Below are 15,560 nucleotides of genomic sequence, written 5' to 3' on the forward strand. Positions count from 1 at the left end.
TACTTTGTCTCCCATTTTCTAGCACTTTTACAGGATGTTCTTCCTTTTTGTTCTCTGGCTGTTTCCTGGACTTCATCTCATCTCTGCAAACTGGTACTCTGTAACTCTTAACATAAGCCTGCAATTATCTGATGCTTGATTCATTGAACATCAAACACTTGAACAGGGAGTTAAATGATCAGAGTCTTGTTTTAGGAAGATTTCTCTGGTTCTGAGGGAAGTATAAGTGAGATTAGCCAGACCTAGAGAAGACTCTAATAATGACTACAGCAAGAGATGGGATCTAAAGGCAGCTTTGCCCTTTCTTTCCTTCTACTCCTCCCCCATGACTCCACCCTCCATGTCATAATACCAATGTTCTCATTTGGAACACTGAGAATGTTTGTTCCACACTCAGAACTTCCCCTCCACCCAATTCCACCCCCACAGTTATTTAACTTGTTTAGGGTATTTGCGAATGTGTCTCACTGATTCAATTAAAGGCTCCTTTAAAGGCAGGGATTGTGTTTTATTTTGCATCTTTCTCCTTCAGCCACTACACCTCCTGCCCTAGTAAGTGCTCAGTAAAAGTTAAGAAAGAAAATCATGTATTATATGCAGTGTATTAAATGAAGCAATATGGTTGGGAGGGTGCATGGCTCCCATTCAAAGATGAACAGGGCATCTTTTCAAAGATAAAAGAGATATATTTAGCAAGAGATATGCAACCGATTACAATACAAGGCAGAATTAAGTAAGTGCCATAAAAAAGTATGAGCAATGTGTTAAGGGAACATAGAATTATTACTTCTTTCTGTAATGCATAGAAAAGATTTACCGAGAAGGTGGCATTTGAACTAGAACTAGAGGAATGAAGATCTCTCTACAGGTTGAAAAGAAGAAACAGGTTTGGAGTCAAGGCATAGTGTCAATGCATAGAGTTCCAGGGCTCTTAGGGAATGACAAGTAGTCCAGTGGTCTGGAGTGAATAATGTAGGGAAGAGCTGATAGAATTTGTCTCAAAAAGTAAGCAGGAGCTAAACTGGGGAGAGCTTGAACGCCATGTTAAAGAGTGTGGACGTTATGCCATAGGTGACAGTGATCTGAGCAGGAGAATGCCGGAACAGTTGATTAGGATCCACCTGGCCTGGCCATCGTGGATAGCGGTGAGAACCCAGAAGCAGGAAGACACTAATGATATGAAGATCCGTGAAGATGTAAATTAGGAGATGAAAGTCCTATCTTTGGAGATAGAACTTACAGGATTGTCAATAGATTAGGTGGAGGACGGGGAGGATGAGAGAGAGAGACAAGTTGAAGGTGACTTAAAGTTTTAGCCTACATGATGGCGGATGATGATGACATTAATTTATTCTAGTGTATACACCTGGAGATGATTATGGCATGCAGGTTATGGTCTGTGCTCTTTTTTTCTAAGACAGAGAAAAGAACAGAAGCTGAGTCCTTGGAGTCATGTCAATGTGCCTAGACATTCATAGAATGCTTTGAAGAACCCATTTAGTACCAGGTAAAGACTTCAGTCCAGGCTGTGACAGATGAGCTGCCTCTAGCAACATTCAGGGCCATTTCCAGGGGGCATGGGTACAGGGTTTCCATTAAATGTGAGTTTGCGGCTTCCCACTGCAGTTGTTTAGCTCATTGGAAAGAACCTGGGTCTGGGAATGGGGAGTTTGAACTTGAGTCCTTGAGCTGCCCCTCACCAGCTGTGTGATCTTGGGCAAGTTACTTTTTACCATTAGGCTTCATTATTCCCACTTGTGAAATGAGAGAGTTGGACCAGTTAAATTCAAAGGTTTCTTTTAGTATACTCTCCTCTGATTTGTGACATATGATGTTTAGAATTTCAGAATACTTACAAAATTAGGCCAAAGCCCACCAATATCAGAAGCCAGTAATGTCCACTTTCCCCTGCAAAATCCTGACCATATTTTGAGAATGTCCATATATCGCTGCAAATGCATGTCTGCCCTGTGGTTAGTTCCATGTGGTTTGTTTGTTAGACATAAATTTAAATTGATCACTTTTTGATGGCTATTTTCTAACAATTTTTCACTTTTTTTTTCAGTGAAGATTTTTTTTTTTTCTTAGGGAGTGCCTTTTCATCAGTATCTCAAAATTAAATTATAAGAAGTGGCTTCCCTTACTGTGGTCAGCAAAGAGCCTGGCCAGCCTTCTTCCGTTCCCTAATCTCTTGACCTTCCTTAGGGCGCGGCTACTCAATAACGGCTCCAATTCTTTTTTAAAAAATAAAATGTGCTACTTACCGAAAGCTGCTAAAAAGGAGACAAAAAAATAGGAAAAGAAAACTAACACCCCAGGGTGTATCTGAATATGCTTACTATGTGCGAAGTTGTTAGTAATGAATGTGAAACTCTTCCTCCTCCTCCCTCTCAATTTCTAATCCCCAAAGAAAAAAGAAAAGGGGTGGGGGAGTGCATTGGCTATTCAATCCAAAGCAGACTTTTTTTTTTTTTTTTCCTCTAAAGAAAAGATGCAGACTGCTCACGGGCATGCTAGTTCTTGATTATTTTGTTTTAAGTACCAATTGACCTTTCAGACTAAAAGTAACGGTCCCAAAATATCCTGAGAAAGCCTCTTTCGGAATTTTTCTCTAAGTCTTGGAGACGAGACACATTGCATTCAAAAAGACTCTTCAAAAAGAGATGGCCCATATTCCTGGTAGTGCAATCCGATGACAGAGTGTTTATCTGAACTAATCATGTGGGATTTTCCAGTGCCACATTTATGAGAAACGGGATTCTCTTAAAGGAGGTTACAAACACTTCACTGAAAGCTTTCCAAGAACGGCTTCATCCATCCTCTCAGCAGCCTCTCACCGGGCTGTAGCACCGACGTGATAATCAGAGTCCATGCTTCTGAAAAGCCTTCTTGTCCTGGCTGCCACCCTCCTTTCAGTCATCATTAGAATTCTCAAGTTATGAATCCCCTATTGTCTGTATGAGCCCAGGATCCCCCACACCATGCCGAGGAAGGAATGTGAGCCTCCTGGGTCTGGCTCTAAGTCTCAACCTTATCCAGCAGGTCACAAAGCCCCATTTATATGTAGCTCCAACATTTTATCATAATTCTTTATCTGCTCGGCCCCATATATCCTCTAGGGCAGTCAGGAGACATTTGGTAATGAAGCCCATTTATCCTCATTTTCTCAATTGGCACACTTCAGGTTCTAATATTTATGTTCACACTGTCTTAATTTTGGATGTCAAAGATACTATACTAGACAAGTAGCATTGCCAAAGGATAATTGAACCATGTGGAAGAGTTCACCGGAGTCTGATACATGATGTGGTTTGTCATATTACCAATCACTGCATCAAAATAGTTACTTTTAATAGCTCAGTGGAAAAATAATAATAAATGCTGCCATTTATTAAATACCTTCTATGTGCCATGCAAATGGTATCACTGAATTCTCACACCCTACAAAGTAGGATCATCCACTTTTTATCGATGAGGAAACTAAGGTTTAGAGAGATTAATCAGCTTGTTTATGTGCATTTAGGGACTGAGCTGAGACTCAAACCCAGGTCTCTGCAAAGTTTGTGGTATTTCCACCTCATTCCTTTGCCAAGAAATAATACATAATATGTATAATAATATAATAAGAAATATAATACATTTCATTAGTTGCTTTACATTAATGTAACATAATTATTTTTCACCAAAAACATGTCCATAATTATGAAATTCGGGCTGATAAAATGCTTTGGCCGAGAAATGAGATCTGCTCTGATAAGCATTAGCACATCAGGTCAGAGTAGGAATTTGTAGCATAAATTTCACCTATCAATAGGTGGCAGTATTCACCTAAATCTCTTTAAAAGGAGCCAGCACAGGTTGCTTCTTCTTATGACCAATCCCTAGGCCATCTGTATTCTTTGATGCACTAGATTTGGTCATAATGAATAACGTGTGTAATAGGTTGGTGGCTAATTGGACCTCAATCATGCCTTTGTATAGTGATATCTGGACTGTAGTGCAGTTGTGGTAGAGGACTATTATCCACGGCAGAGATGTTGGTATCCCTCTCCATCTACAACACTCATTTTGGCCGTTCCTCTGGGGAAGTCTTTTATTGGTGCTTCAAAGCCGAAGATGATTTTTGTGTCTTGGATTACTTTAAGGATGTTATGCAGAACTCTCAAACAATTTGAAAATGAAATGGTTAATACTCTAGGATTTGATAATTCATAAACCAATGCTTGTCTAGATTAAAAAATAAAACATTTATCAGACTTCAGGGTTTCAGCTTTTTCAAAACCCTATGTGTATGTACAGCTACCCGTCAAATCATATGAATCTTCACCAGTAGGCACGGAAGCTGGAATCCATAAGGTGACTATTCAATAGACAAGTCAAAATGGTTGAGTTGATTAGTCAAAATACTGAAGGATAAACGACTACTCAATTTTAGGCAGACCCTTCCTCCTCCTCTTACTCCTTTGTCTATGTTTTTTCTTCCTCCTCTTTTTTTTGTAAAGAAAATCTTAACATTGAAATACCTGTAGTTAAAAGTCACAGATTCAGTAGCTATTTTCTACTTGCCAATGGGAGTCCACTTAGGAGAATTTAGCTTTATAAAGTCAAGAAAACAGGTAGATAAAAAGATAAAAGAATAAGCTGAAAGACTCTTTGACCTATCTTTATGCTATCTTCTCCATTTTCATTTGAGATACTTGGGAACAGATCATTATCAATGACGACCAGCAAGCACTTAGAAATTGGATAGATGAGTAGTCTTAACTCTCAGAACTAAGAAGTTGACTCCAATAAGATTCTCAGCAGACCAGATTTTCTTAAAAGAATACAGATTGGCTGGTGGAATAAGGAAGGTGGCCCTGAAGACAGCCCATTCACCTCTCCTTTATGTTCCCAGTGGAATGAGTGTCTTTCTCCTCTCTCCTTGTAGTATTTATAACAATGTTAACACTCTCAGCACAGCCTAACTTCATTAGAGGTACTCGGGGCTCTATGTAATTCCCTTACTGGATTGAAATCCCCATGAGGGCAGGACCCGGGCCTCACTGATTTTTGAATTTTCCTCTCAGCTCTTGGATTGGGGCCCTTTGCGTGGTAGATAATTTTCAATACATATAGGTTTAATTGAGCAGAATTAAAGATTACTCAGAGGAATGCATTTTATACTTTTGCCCAGTGTAAAGAAAAAGTGCGGCATCGGTGTTGGATGCTATGCATGCTCATATTTCTAATTTCTCATCTGCTTCTTCCATTTCAGAACAGTACTGGTGATGGTAGACATATCATGCCAAAGGCCAGCACCCTCCCCCAGAAGCATTAATTATGTATTTTTACATCCTTGGCAAGGCCATCTGATTTTGTAGAAAAATGCCCTGGTGATATGAAGGTTAAATGCAGAGGCAGGCCAAAAAATAAAAATAAAATTAAAAAAAAGGCAGTTACAAGGGACATTAAGTGACCTACTGTGTCATTCCAATCACTAATATTTCCTGCCTTTGTGGTTTGGAGACTCAAACCGCACTAAAGAGCTGAACAAGGCAACGCTATTTCCTGGTGGCGGTTATCATTGTTTCCCATATTAGGACAAAGCTAAGCACAAGGGGAGACAGTGTGTATCATGTCTCACAAGGGAAGAGGAAGCATCTTCAAAAGCTTACAAAATTACATTGAACCCATTTAGGCATATCAGGACATATTGCCAAGCTGGAGAAATGAATTACCCAGCTGAATATCACAGGCATAATGAAGTTGTCAACAGCAACAGTGCAGCTGTAGATTGTCTGATTATGTGTTGACTGTGCTGGCCATTCAGGGACACACCAGGAAGGAAATTGTTGTCATATTGTCCACCACATTCCAAGCCCCATCCCAGCCATGGTGATAAACCTGATACCCTGGGGAGTACGTGGAAAATAAAAATAACAACAGCAAGCCAGAAAGAAAGAGCATCCTCTTCTGATGGTCTCTTATATCTAGCATTGCTGGAGTCTCTCCCCCTCCATGACTCCAATCTGTCATCTTCTTTTAAAAAACTGACCATGACAAGGAATGCAAGTTTAGATTCTGGCCCTCCAAACAAACATTTCACAATGGGCTTTTTAGCCTTTGTTCAATTCAAAATAAGCAGGAGTTCAGCAAGAAAGCTTTAACTACGTGGGTGGTATTTACACCTTTCCTATGAGTCAAAGATGAAGGCAAGGCTGGAGTTTTCCCTTTTGCTGCAGCATCTAAAAAGGTTGATTTGCAATGTTTCTGGACAGCAACTGGAATGTTCTTGAAGATTCTTCTGGCCTTTTTTTTTTTTGTTTTAAACACCTTCAGTTTTCTCCTCTAAGTGAGGGGTTCATGCTAGATGACGTTGAAAATCATTTCTAGCTCTAACATGCTATGATATCAAGAAGCCATAAAGCACTTAACACATAGAAGAACTTCTCTGCCACAAAGGAAAAAAAAATGCTTTATTTCAACCCAGCTAGTCTTGGTTTGTATTGGACATATAGTCTAATATTTCAGAGTCAATATATGTGATCTCTATTTCCAGAGAGTGTGCTGAAATCTGCTTTAAATGTTATTTATCAGGAATGTTTTCTTTTTTTAAAAGGAACTAATGTAGATTTGCCTCATTCATTAATAGAATTCTATTCTCTATTCAGGTTTTCTTCAGAGAAAGCCAACAAGACGTTTCTATGAGTGGGACTGGTGCTTTTTAAATGCTTACAATATAGCACAGGAGCATCTGATCCTTTAATTACCCTAGGTGGCCCCACTCAGTGGGTGGTGATTTGGGTGAGGAATCTGGATAGCTTTAATGATCAGTCAAGCCATAGAGAAAACTCTCCTCCTTCCACCCTCATTTATTGTTCTCTCCTGAGTGCCAATCAAAATGAGTTTTTTGTTTTTTGTCAATTCTTGTAGGAATACTTCTGTTTGGCATTTGAGTCCAGGCTTAAGTTAAATTTTAGGCGCCCAAGACCAAATTCCCAGAAGGGTCCTCGCACTCTTGGTTAACTGCTAAATAAATAAATCTCTAAAGAAGCCTTCCATATTTTCCAGGTCCTTTTCTCCATTTCTTTCACAGCCGAAGTGTTCCTTAGATGATACTCGTGTGGGTGGCTTGTGACCCAGTCTCCTGCCAAATTGCTCAGCTTTCTACCACCATAAGAAATACCTCCTCCCTTTGACAAATGGAAAAGCCTCCTTGGTTTATCTCCACAACTTCATGGAATCAGATCCTTAGTATTAAAGAGAGAATTCTTTGTAATTAATCACAGTGAGAATTTGAAATACTAAGAGGAGCAAGGAAGTTAATTCTATTTGCACATTCACACATAATAATGAAGACCTATAGCTTGTAATAAGACCCAGCAATTATAAAGGCCATCTGCACTATCAGTTAAACATTGTCTGTAAATGCCACTTTACCCATTAAAATTACTCTCAGCTTAAAATAAAAACTTTGTCCCCTTTCTTCTAAAAACATCAGATGAAGTTTGCTATACAAATGCCAGGAGCGTCTGACCTAAGGCATATGGCAGCAAAGAGGCATTTAATGAATTGGAGAAGAAAGAAGAACAGAGGAGGGGGGAAAAAAAAAAGAAAGTTGAAGAAGTTGTAGGAATACTTTTAAGAAGGCTTGACTGATTCATCTTGTTAAATTGTAGCCTCATCTCTATTATTCCCATCTCCTCTTCACAGACATTGGTGCGACCCTTTTATTTCTGGCCTAGTTCTTCCATCTTCAGACTTCCGTCCAACTTCTCTTTATTCATTTTGTCCCAGACTCTGAACTCCTATGAAATTAGATAGAGCAAGGTCTGAATGGGCTGCTGTGGCCACTTTCTAAGGAGTAGAGGAGCTTTCTAAGCTCAGAGGAGCTTTCTCAAGGACTGCATATGCCAAATACTCAATGTCATTCTTCCGCATTGTGAAACCTACTGGATGCACCTTGCAGTACAGCAAATGCATTGAATGGAATTAAAAGGTCAATGGCTTATTCACTTCCTTCACCATTTTGGAGAAAAGTACAAGATTTTGCTCAGAGAGGATTAAAAGGACAGCAACAGGCACCTTCTGTCTGTGCTGCCCTGCTAGCTAGCATATCTCCGCTCGGTTTGAAAGGGGAGTCACAATGTTTCACCCATTTGTCAGATGCTCAAACTCAGTCTGTCAAGTACAACTATCACCAAGGCTGGCTATCCATTCTTATTGTTCCATCAGTGATTTATCTTCAGCATCAAAGAAAAGTGGGAGTTTTCTATGACATTTGCAGCTTCAAAGTACATTTAATTCTTAAAGAAAAAGACAGAGAAAGAGAGAGAGCGAGAGAATGAATCATGCTACATATTCACCATCTCCTCCAGCTATTCTAGTGAGAAAATCAAGCCTCAGGAGCATTAACACTTCATTAACCAAATATTAACTTACTGCAATGTGGCATATGGACAGGAGAAATTGTGGCTATTTTAACTGATTGAATTAAAACCAAATAGGCTGAAAAGAGTTACATGTAGCCCAGTGAAACACATTTGCACCTGAACAAAAAAGGGCTTATTTTGAGCTTGGCAGCATTGAGTAGTTGACACTGAGAATACCTGCCTGAGAGGGTATCAGGTACCAAACAAGAACTCCAGAATTAGAGTGATGGTTTTGAGGACTATTAAAAAAAACATTATGTTGCTTTCAGTTAATGTAAAATCATTCACCTCTTCTTTTGTCTACATCCATACATTTTTTGACTGTGCCTTTATCTAAAATGTCCTGAGGTTCAGGATGCTGTAAAGGTTACTGATGAGGGCAGCCTAAGCTTGAGACCCATTGTAGGAAAAAGTCCAGTATACTGGAAATGAAATACCAGTTAGAGTCAGGAGATATGAGTAAAAGACTTGGGTTTGCTACTTATTCGCTGTGAATCTTTGTAGTCTTTGGCCACTTGACCTAAGTCTTAATTTTCTTATCTATAAAATGAAATTAATAGTAGTCACACAAAAGACTAGAATAGACATATTACAATAGAAGATACACAAATGGTCAATAAGCACATAAAAAGTGCTCAATATGATTAGTCCTCAGAGAATTGTAAAATAAAATTAAAATGAGATACTAGTTTACACCCACTAGGATGGCTAAAACCAAGAGTTGGTGAGGCTGTGGAGTAACTATAGTGTATTTAGGTTGCTGATTGGAGTATAAAATGGCATAACTTTGGAGAACTGTTTGACAGTCTTTTACAAAGTTAAATATACTATACCTTATGACTTAGCGCTTCTACTTTTGGGTTCTACCCACAAGAAAGAAAAGTAAATGCTCACAGAAAGAGTTACACAAGAATATAGCAGTCTCAGTTAAAACAGCCAACCTGGAAATAGCCCAAATATCATCAATAGAGTAATAGCTAAACAAATTGTGGTATGTTCATTCTATGGACTATTACTCAACAATAAAAAAGGAATAAACTACTGAGACATACAATAATGTGAATGAATCTCAGAAACATCAGATTAAGCAAAAGAAGCTAGACACAATAGAATATTTACTACACAATTACATTTCCATGATGACCAAGTACTGAAAAAACTGATCAGTAGTGACAGAAATCAAAACACTGGCTGCCTAGGTAGGACTGGGGTGGTGGGATATTTGATTGGACAGTGGCAGAAGGAAACTTTCAGGCCTGTTGGAAACATTCTGTATCTTGATTTAGGTGTTGGTTAGGAGGGTATATACAATTATTGAAACATAACTAACCAAAACACAAAATCTCTTCATGGTATTGCATGCAAATTATAATTAATGAATAATGCCTGTCCTAGCTACCTCACAGAGATATTGGAAGAGCAGATGAGACTTGAAGCAAATGTAAAATGCCATGTAAATCTGAGTTGTTATCATTTGATAGATGAGATCAAACATAGACTAATCTAAGAATGGGCAGGCATATGGAGATGGGTATTTCTAAGCTGAGTGCAAGATCCCAGGATGTGGACCCAAGCGGCAGCCCAAGGACCAACAGAAAAGGACTGAGAGCCATCCTCTTTTCACCTCAAGGCTCAGATTGCTACTAGCTCATACATTGTCTTTATGAGGCTCAGAAAAAGAACCACTTCCTTCCCCTTACGGTGGCAAACTGCTTGGGGAACAGAGCCTGGCTGGGTTTCAGCATTCCCTTTACCTCCTGGACCAGGCTTGTTTGTGCCCTGAACAATTTGCACAGGTTCATATGAGGTCCTCTTTAAGGCCTTTGCGCATACTGTTCCATCTGCCTAAAACATCTGTCCCTGTTTCATGGGACTGGCTCCCTTTCATCTCTCAGGTCTTGGCTTAAATATCATTTCCTCGGAGAGGAAATATCCTTCCCTCATGTCCATTAATCTTTATTTCAGCACCCTGTTTTTTTTTTTTTTTGTTTGTTTGTTCGTTTGTTTTGTTTTTGAGATGGATTCTCGCTCTGTCACCCAGCCTGGAGAGCAGTGACGTAATCTTGGCTCACTGCAACCTCGCCTCCCCACTTCAAGCAATTCTCCACCTCAGCCTCCCGAATAGCTGGGATTACAGGCACCTGCCACCATGCCACCATGCCTTGTATTTTCAGTAGAGATGGGGTTTCACCATCTTGGCTAGGCTGGTCTTGAACTCCTGACCTCGTGATCCACCCGTCTTGGCCTTCCAAAGTGCTGGAATTATAGGTGTGAGCCACCATGGCCAGCCCCCTGTTGTTTTTCTAAAAGCACCAACCATAGTTTGTAACTACTACTTGTTTGGTAATCTGCTCCCTTTTAGACTGTGAGTTGCATGGCAGCAGAGAATCCATCCCCTATTCACAATAATACCCCAAGGTGTAGCATAGTGCCCAGCACATAGTAGGGGCCCTACAAATATGTGATGAATAACAAAATCAGATGGAGGTTGGAGAGGTGTGAGGCTGGAAGCTAGTGACCTTTCCAGTAGGTGATCAGGTAGCAAAGGCTGAAAAACTGGAGACCAGCAAAGGAAGGGAGGTCGGTGGAGGACCATGGAGGGCCAGAGATCTGGCAGTTAGGGCAGCTAGGATTAGGAGAGAGGCTCCGAGAAAGTGGGAAGTACCTATGTTAGGGATTCAACTAAAGGAGTGTGAAAGGAGGTGCTGGGAGAATGGGTCAGAGTAAGATCCGCAGAAATAATGCCTAGATGCTAACCCTGAGGTCTCCTGGGATCGGCTTTCTTTTATACTCTGGGTCTAGACTACATAGGCAGCGCTGGGCCACAGACAGCATCAAATCAAAAGGTCTCTGGGAATTGGCAGCCAGACCTATGTGGAAAATCAAGCACCTTCTCACAGAAAAGTATCATTTAATTTTAAGCAAACCAGAGCCAAGCTGGGAGTGGGCAGAAGCACAGAACACAGGTCTACTGTCAGGTAGGCGGAGGATGGCTTCCAGTAACCACATGGTAGCCCTCAGCATGTGGAGGGGCAGACCTACTACGGTCAGACCAACACTGGGTGGTGGGGGTGAAGGAAGATAATGTCCAATGGGAATAGAATATTTAGGAATGACTCTTGCTTTGTAGAACCAAGTTTTTGGGTGAACTATAGACCTGAAAAGGAGATTGCAAAGAGTTCTAGATTCTGTGATCAGAGAGTGATCACAAAATAACAACACTGATATTACAAAATAATGGGACTACAAGTTGAGTATCCCTTCTCTGAAATGCATGGGACCAGCAGTGTTTCAGATTTTGGATTTTTTCTTGGAGTTTAGAATATTTGCATATACATAATGAGATACCCTGGGGATGTGACCCAAGTCTGAATACAAAATTCACTTATATTTCATACACACCTAATACAAATAGCCTGAAGGTAATTTTATACAACATTTTTTGCTAATTTTGTGCATGAAGCAAAGCTTGTGTACACTGAACCAACAGAAGGCAAAAGCATCACTATCACAGCCACCCATGTGGACAATCTGTGGTTGTTTGGCATCACTGCCATTCCTGCTTCTGAATTTATATGCTACCAACAAGCAATCATGTTTATACGTTTTCACACATAAATACTTAACAGTAAAAAAAATGACATGCATTAATACAGTGAAAAGATAATGTACTCAGGGTAGGTTGTAGTGTCACATTGGCACTGAAAAGTTTTGTAGTTTGGAACATTTGGGATTTTGGATTTTTGGATTAGGTATGCTCAATCTGTACTTGATGAGTCCCTTATGCTCACCAATTCTTTTGAACCCCCCAGAAACCCTGTGATGGGAAGTAGCATTAGAAGCATCTGAATTTACAGATGAGAAAAGTGAGGCCCAAATCTCATGGCTAGAAGGTGGCAGAGCCAATACTTTGTAAAAAAGAATCACCTTCACATGAACTGTGAGTAATGGATAAAATAAATGTGGTACACACACACACACACACACGAGAGAGAGCAAGAGGGAGAGAGAGAGAGAGAGACAGAGAGAGAGAGAGACAGAGAGAGAGAGAGAGAGAGAGAGAGAAATATTATGTAGCCCTAAAAGGGGGAAATTCTATTATCTGTGACAACATGGATAAAACTGGAGGACATTATGCTAAATGAAATAAGAAATAAACCAGGCACAAGAAGAGAAATACTTCACGATGTCACTCTAGCGTAGCATCTAAAAAAGTTGAACTCAGAAGCAGAGAGTAGAATGGTGGTTGCCAGGATCTGAGGCCAGGGGGAGGAAATGGGGAGACACTGGTCAACGGTCACAAAATTTCAGTTACACAGGTTGATTAAGTTCTGGAGATCTAATATACAGCATGGTGACTATAGTTAATAATACTGAATTGTATACTTGAAATTTGCTAATAGAGTAGATCTTCAATGTTCAGACACACACACACACACACACACACACACACACAAAGTAACTGTGAGGTGATGGATATATCAATTAGCTTGCTAATGATAATCATTTCACAATATATATCAGAACATGGAATTGTACACCTTAACTATATACAATTTTTAATTTTCCAAAGCACAGCAGTCCCTCCTAATTTGTGGTTTTGCTTTCTGTGGTTTCAGTTACCCATGGTCCACTGCAGTCTGGAAATATTAAATGGGGAATTCCAGAAATAAACAACCATAAACTTTAAATTGTACACCATTTTGGATAGCATAATGAAATCTTGCACCACCCCAGTGTCCTGCCCAGGACGCGAATCATCCCTTTGTCCAGCGTATCCATGTGGTATACACTACATGCCCCAAGTCATTGATTTCATCTGCTCCTGATCCCTAACTATTGACACCATCATGGCTCAATGATCCAGGACCATGTGAAGCAGATAATCCTCTTTATGATGTATCATCAGAAAGTCAGGAGTAGTCTAGTGCTACATCACAATGTCTGCGCTAGTCACCTCACTTCATCTCATCCTGTAGGCATTGTCTCATCTCACATCATCACAAGAAGAAAGGTGAATGGAGTGCAATAAGATATTTTGAGAGAGACAGAACACATTTACATAACCTTTACTACAGAATATTGTTAAAAGTATTCTATTTTATTATTAGTTATTTGTTGTTAATAGCTTACTGTGCCTCATTCATAAATTAAACTTTATCATAGGTATGTATGTATAAGAAAAACGTAGTGTATATAGTGTTCAGTATCATCCAGGATTTTAGGCATCTGCTGGGGGTTTTGGAATGTAGCCCCTGTGGGTGAAAGGGCACCATTGTACCAAAAGAAAGCCAAAAGAGATTTCAAAAAATTCTTCCAATCTATGAATCAAAAAAAGAGCAGAAATCTATGATATTGCTAATAGAAAAACAACAGAGAAAATCAATGAAACAGAGAAAATGTCTTTAAAAAGATAAAATTGGCACCTCTATTAACTGTTGAAGAACAAGAGAGAAGATGCAATTTATCAATATTAGGAATTAAGTGGGGATGTCATTACCAATTTTACAGATATTAAAAGGATAATAAGGGACTACAATAAACAATTTTATAACTATAAATTTGATACCTGTAATGAAATGGACCACTTTCTTAAAAAACAGACCATCACAACTCACCCAATATGAAATTGATGATTTTAACTGTCTTTTAACCATTAAGGAAATTGAATTTATAATTTAGAAACATCAAAAAAAGTAATGTCTAGTCTCAGATTGTTTCACTGGAGAATTTTCTACCAAATGTTCCAAAAAGAATTAAAGAATTAACACAAATGTTATACAATCTCTTCCAATCCAAAAGAGGAGGGAATACATAATATTTTATCTTATAAACCTAATATTATCTTGGTAACAAAACTGGACAAAGACAGTGCCAAAAAAGAAAATATTCCTCACCAATGTAGATGCAAAAAAATCATTAACCAGTATTAGCAAACAGAATTGAGAAACATATAAAAAGAATAATATACCGTGACAAAGTGGTGTTTTGGTGTTTATTCAATGGATGTGAGGCTTATTCAATATTTGAACACCAATCAATGTAATTCACCATATTAACAGATAAGAGGTGCAAACTCACATAATCATATCAATTGATGAAGAAAAAGCCTTAAACAAAATTCAACATTCATTCATTCATGATCATAACGCTCAGAAAATATCAATAGAATGAACATCCTCAGCTTGATAAAGAACATCTACCAAAAATTCAACAGCTAACGTAACAGGAAATGGTAAAAGACAATGCTTCCTCCTAAGATCAAGAATAAGTCATGCCTACTCTCATCACTCTTATGTATCATAATTTTGTGAGTTCTAGTCAGTAATAGAAAGCAAGAAAACACAATAAAAGACATTTTATTGAAATGTTAACTAGAAAAAAAATTATTGGCTAGAAAAAAATAAAACCATTCCTAGAATTGTGCAGATGAAATGATTGTCTATAGAGAATCTGAACAAATCTACAAAAAGACCACTAGAACTAATAAATGAGTTCAGGAAGGTCACAAGATAAGAGATGAACATACAAAAATCAATTGTATTTATGTATACTGGCAATGACTACATGGATGTAATTTAGAAGTGTAATACCATTTACAATTGCTCAAAAAATTAAAATCTTAAGTGTAAATCTAACAAAACACATACACGACTTGTATGCTGAAAACTACAAAATGCTGATGAAAAAAAATCAAAATCTTAATCAATGGAAAGACATACTGTGTTCATGGATTAGAAGATTCAACATAGGGCCGGGTGCAGTGGCTCACGCCTGTAATACCAGCACTTTGGGAGGTCAGGTCGGGTGGATCACAAGATCAGGAGATCAAGACCATCCTGGCTAACACAGTGAAACCCCATCTCTACTGAAAATACAAAAAGTTAGCCGGGTGTGGTGGTGGACGCCTGTAGTCCCAGCTACTCCGGAGGCTGAGGCAGGAGAATGGTGTGAACCCGGGAGGTGGAGCTTGCGGTGAGCCAAGATCGCGCCACTGCACTCCAGCCTGGGCGACAGAGTGAGACTCTGTGTCAAAAAAAAAAAAAGAGAAAAAAAGAAAAAAAGAAGATTCAACATAGTAAAGGTGTCCATCCTCCCCAAGTTGGCACTACATTTAATACAATTCCTCTTAAACCCTCAGCAAGA

The 15,560-nt window shown here is 39.1% G+C and overlaps 1 protein-coding gene across 2 annotated transcripts in view; it reads right to left on the reverse strand.

The window, feature by feature from the left end:
* Window positions 1-15,560, reverse strand: part of LOC105476782 (ankyrin repeat and fibronectin type III domain containing 1) — a 353,243-nt gene that overhangs the window by 184,134 nt on the left and 153,549 nt on the right. The window contains exon 1 of one of the 2 annotated variants that reach the window (XM_071082908.1): window positions 4-287. The exons of the other annotated variant lie outside the window; for it this stretch is intronic. The gene's annotated coding sequence lies outside the window, so the exon portion shown is untranslated. Of the gene's footprint in view, window positions 1-3; window positions 288-15,560 lie in introns of those variants that run through there. 2 annotated transcript variants of the gene reach the window in all.

Source organism: Macaca nemestrina, chromosome 17 (genome assembly GCF_043159975.1).
Source record: "Macaca nemestrina isolate mMacNem1 chromosome 17, mMacNem.hap1, whole genome shotgun sequence".
NCBI classification, from domain to species: Eukaryota; Metazoa; Chordata; class Mammalia; order Primates; family Cercopithecidae; genus Macaca; species Macaca nemestrina.